Raw genomic sequence first — 4,905 nt, 5'->3', positions numbered from 1 at the left:
TTGAAGTCTAATATCGGCAAGTAGGATTAGCTGCCTGCACTTCGAGTATGGCTATCAATGATTAATTATTAGGGCGCCTACCGGGTGTCCACATGCAGGAACACTGGACAGGAACCAAACAGTGCCCATGACCCAATTCCAACCACTGACAACTTCTACCCAACCAAGAGGTGACATGGGTCTGTCACACTAAATGACAACCTAGGTGTGTTTGAGGCTGATTGGATAGCCCTCCGATATCTCCCAATTTCCTTTCAGAAGCTTCCCACAGACCCCCTAACGCTAAAGAAGACTTTGAAACGTGGCATAATCTCTCCACACTGTGGAAATTTAACAGGTATTTGCAATGATGTGCTCGTGTGTGAGTCTGTGCTCATGAGTGCATTGCCTGTGGAGGCATTGTATCTCCCTATGCTGGAGTTACCGGCAGCTGTGAGCCTCCAGGAATGGGTGCTGGGAACTAAACTCAGGTCCTCTGGAAGAGCAGCCACTGATGAGTCATCTCCAGGCCCAGCAGATAGTTTTGACTTTTTTTTAACAATTTATTTATTATGTATACAGTGTTCTGCCTGCATGTACACATGTGTGCCAGAAGAAGGCACCAGATCTCACGATAGATGGTTGTGAACTGCCATGTGGGTGCTGGGAATTGAACTCAGGACCTTAGGAGGAGCAACCAGTGCTTGTAACCTCTGAGCCATCTCTCCAGCCCCTTGACTTTTTTTAAAAATAAAAGTTGGAGGGGCTGTTGAAGGCCCTATGGGCTCCAACATAGATAACTATTTTCCCTAACTAGACTGGAACGGAGTCGTGAGGAGAATTCAGACACAGCTTGTCATCTTTGAAGGGCAAGATCTGACGTTTATTCTCCAAACAGTTTATATATCATCCCATCAATTGAGCGGGAAGACACATTAGGCTGTATCCTAGGTAACCAAGTGAATGGCCTTTTGTCACGTCCACATCCACATCCACCTGTTTGCGAGTATGCTAGCTGTCACGTAGGCCATGAATTAGCATCTCTATAAGATATCCCCCAAATTAGGAAAGGAAGGAGCACCAAACATCCTGATGAGCTTCAGCCAACACCTCTCCTCGGGTGATCTACATTAATAACAAAAGAAAATAGGAGCAGCACATCCAGGTGGTTGTTAGGCTGAGACAGCTTGTCTGCAAAGCTACGTGACCACCTCAGACTGGGCCTATGGCTCCTGTGCCATACCGAAATATGGGCCTACAATTGGCTGAAGAGATGGCTCAAAGGCTAAGCACACTGACTGTTCTTCCAGAGGTCCTGATTTCAATTCCCAGCAACGACATGGTGACTCACAACCATTTGTAATGAGGTCCGGTGCCCTCTTCTGGTATATACATACAGGAAGAATAATAAATAAATAAATAAATAAATAAATAAATAAATAAATAAATAAAGCTTTTAAAAAAATATGAATAAAAGTTGGATTTCATCAAAAGATGAGGATCTTTGCCAGGAGGATATGCCTTCACTTTTACCAGAGCAGCTCTGGTAGACAGTTCTAGAACCATACACAGTGCATTTTGGGTAGGCAGGTATACCGTGGACAGGTGTGTTCAGGCTAGTGTGGCTCATGTTAAGATTTCAAGTTTTCTTCTCCCTCCCACCCCGCCAAGACAGGGTTTCCTCTGTGCAGCCCCAGCTGTCCTAGAACTCACTGTGTAGAACAGCCTGGCCTCAAACCAGAGATCCGTCTGCCTCTGCCTCCCAAGTCCTAAGGTTAAAGGCGTGCGCCACCACCCAGTAATATCCAGTACTTAAAACACAGTAGCTGAGTGATCTCCACCATCATCACCCAGTACGGAGCACCTGCCTGACATTGTTAGAGAGAAAGGGGCAGATCCACAGGCAGCTTGGCAAATGGTCCAAAATGGGTACTTTCTATTTTCATAGCCTAGACTAAGATATCTTTGGGATAATTTCCTTTGCATCCAACTATTAAAAGTCTAAAGAATAAAGGAAATAATATGCCCAAAGTAATAGAAAAGATTAGGAAAATAATTCTGCATAGCAAAGTGCCCCTCCATAGCAGTGAGGATGAAGAGGGTGACTTCTGCCAGACCCAGAACATCTGATCCCATCCAAAGACATCATGCCTGGCCATCACAGCTGGGGGAAGGGATATCACCAGCTTCAACTGTAAGGCCACAACATTTGCATTGCATAGTCCTTACAAAAAGTACTATCTGGTGCTACTTGTCAGAAGTGGTACAGCAGTGTTCTAGAAGAATGTGCTAAAGCTGGGGAGATGGAAGCAGGCAAACAGATCCCTGGGGCTCACGAGGTAGCCAGCGTAGTCTATTTGGAAAGTTCTGGGCCAATGAGAGACCACCTCTCAAAAAACAAGGGATACAGCTAAAGCTGCATTCTGGACTCAACACAAAGAACTCCAAAGGATACAGCTGAAGCTGCATTCTGAACTCTACACAAACAGGCACACACATTCACCTACACACAATCAAAACACACACATACACACATACACCTCTTCTGCTTTTATCATGGGATCAAAGCAATGAGTTCTGGTGTTTGTTCAATAACATATTTATAAACTTTAATGCAGTAATTTTTTTCTGTGTTTTCACTTCATGAATGCTACTGCTCTGAGCACCTTTGGTGGATCTGGTGAAGTAATCTTTAGGTCCACATGGATTTGGTACAGCCATCCCTCAGCACCCTGTCTCCTACCAGGCACACCCAGATTTCCACACATCCAGGCTTTTTCTAAGGGTATGGGGTCTGAGTATGACCTGTGTACATCTTTCTGTACACTCTGCCACCAGATTGCTTACACTATCTACCACGACATACACAGTTGCTCTGCCACATTGTTTGGGAATCCGTGAAAAAACAATCAACACATGTCAATGCAGATGTGGTTGTTTTTCTGAATACATTGGATCTGTGATTGACTAAGTGAATAAGTCCACAAAGTGCTGAGTGGAAAAGGAAGTGGGCAAGCTTGAGAGGAAAGACAGGAGTGGGAACCTGCGTGCATGTGCACAGGGATATGGCTGGGATGAGAGTTGTTTGGTGGGTTTTGGGTTTGTTTGATTTGTTTGTTTTTTCAGAAGTTTTAATTAATAAAAATAGAACCTGTTGTAAGCTATTATGTTTGTGTTCTGACAAATAAAGCTTGCCTGGAGATCAGAGGGCAGAGCTAGCCACTAGTTAACCATAGAGGCAAGGCAGTGATAGCACACACCCTTAATTTCAGCACTTGGGAGGAGGAAGCAGGAAGATCAGGAGTTCAAGGCCACTCTAGGCTACCTGAGATTGGATCCTCTAAAAGACAAAGTCAAGTGATGGTGGCACACACCTTTCGTCCCAACACTTGGGATCTTATGCTTTTGATCCCAGCACATGCGAGGTGGAGACAGGAACATAAGGTGGGTGGAGACAGGATCTCAACCCATTTAGTTTGATGATTGTAGAGACAGGATCTCCCCCATTCAGCCTGAGGATGCGGTAGAGGTATGAAGTCTCTCTGTGGCTACTCCTTTGCTTCTCTGGCCCTTCAGCATTTACCTCAATATCAGACTCCAGGTTTTTATGGATAAGACTAATTAGGATTGAGCTCCAAGAACCCAAAATAAGGTGAATGCAAAGAGGCTGTAGACACATGCGGAAGATGTCTTGCAGTCCTAAGAGGCAAGAAGCCTTGGTGCTCAGTTCTCCTTCTGATGTGCATGGGAGGAATGACAGAATCTTCGTCACTGTCAAGTGTCATCTCTTTCTCCCTCTCTCCTTCCTTGTACGGCCAGGTGACTGGGACAAGTGCATAGCTTTGTTTCTACTTCCTCCCCCCCCCCCACACACACACACTGTAAGCCCACTTGGCTTTGTTGATGATCCCCAACCCACCACTTCAAAGGAGCCTGCAGCAGCTAACTCTAATTGAAACTTTCCATCCTTCTCCTCCTTGACTCTTGGTCACTCATGGTTGTCATTCAGATTAAAGTTAGCTGATGCAGTTGAGAAAAGTCTCCATGTAGACACATGGTTCCCTCTTTCCTCTGTGTGTTTATGTGTGCATGTCTGTGGGTGAACCTGTGTGCACCCACCCATGTGCTTGGGTATATGGATACCTGGTCAATGTAAGGTTATCTCCCCTCACTCTTCATAATATTTCACCAGACACATTCTTCCACTAAGCCTGGAGGTTCACCATTTGGCTGGGCTGGCTAGCCGGCAAGCTCTAGGGACTGGGTTGTCTCTGCCTCCTCGGCACTGTGATTAGAGTGTGCACACACCACCACATCTAGATTTTTATGCTGGGTGTCAGGAATCAGATCCACATGCTTCTGAAGGAAGAACTCTACTGACTAAGCTATGTCCCCAGACTCCTCTTTGCGTTTCGAGGGGTGTCCTTCTACCTAAACTGTCATTTCCAAATTCCAAAGCCGGAGCAGAAACTCTTTAGTAAAGGGCTAAAGTCGCACGCTGTAGGCCATCTGGGTTCTCACCCCATGACTTAGCACTGGTGTGGACACATCATGAAAACACAGGGATACAGCTATGTGCTCATAACACTTTACTAACAAAAGAGCTATATGGACTCCTGCCACAAGGCTGCTACCTGCCAACTCTGGCTCTCAAGCACTGGCGACCATGAACTTGTCCTGTCTACACACTCACTAGTCAAAATTATCATCCATAGCTACAGGCCCTTGTTGCTACACCCTCTGTGTGGTTGTTGTTGCTATTAAAACCTAAAAGAAACCCAAACTTGGTCTCGTACTGAATCTTCTGCTTCTCCATCTATCCAATTGCCAGCCTTCTCTAATTCCTGGATTCTCGGGCAAGCATTATCCTGACCAGGCTCTCTTCCTGCTCTTGTAAGTCCCACGTGACCAACTCCATTGTGTGTG

Source organism: Arvicola amphibius, chromosome 2 (assembly GCF_903992535.2).
Source record: "Arvicola amphibius chromosome 2, mArvAmp1.2, whole genome shotgun sequence".
Taxonomy (NCBI): Eukaryota; Metazoa; Chordata; class Mammalia; order Rodentia; family Cricetidae; genus Arvicola; species Arvicola amphibius.
The sequence above is the reverse complement of the archived record's forward strand: the minus strand, read 5'-3'. Positions refer to the sequence as shown.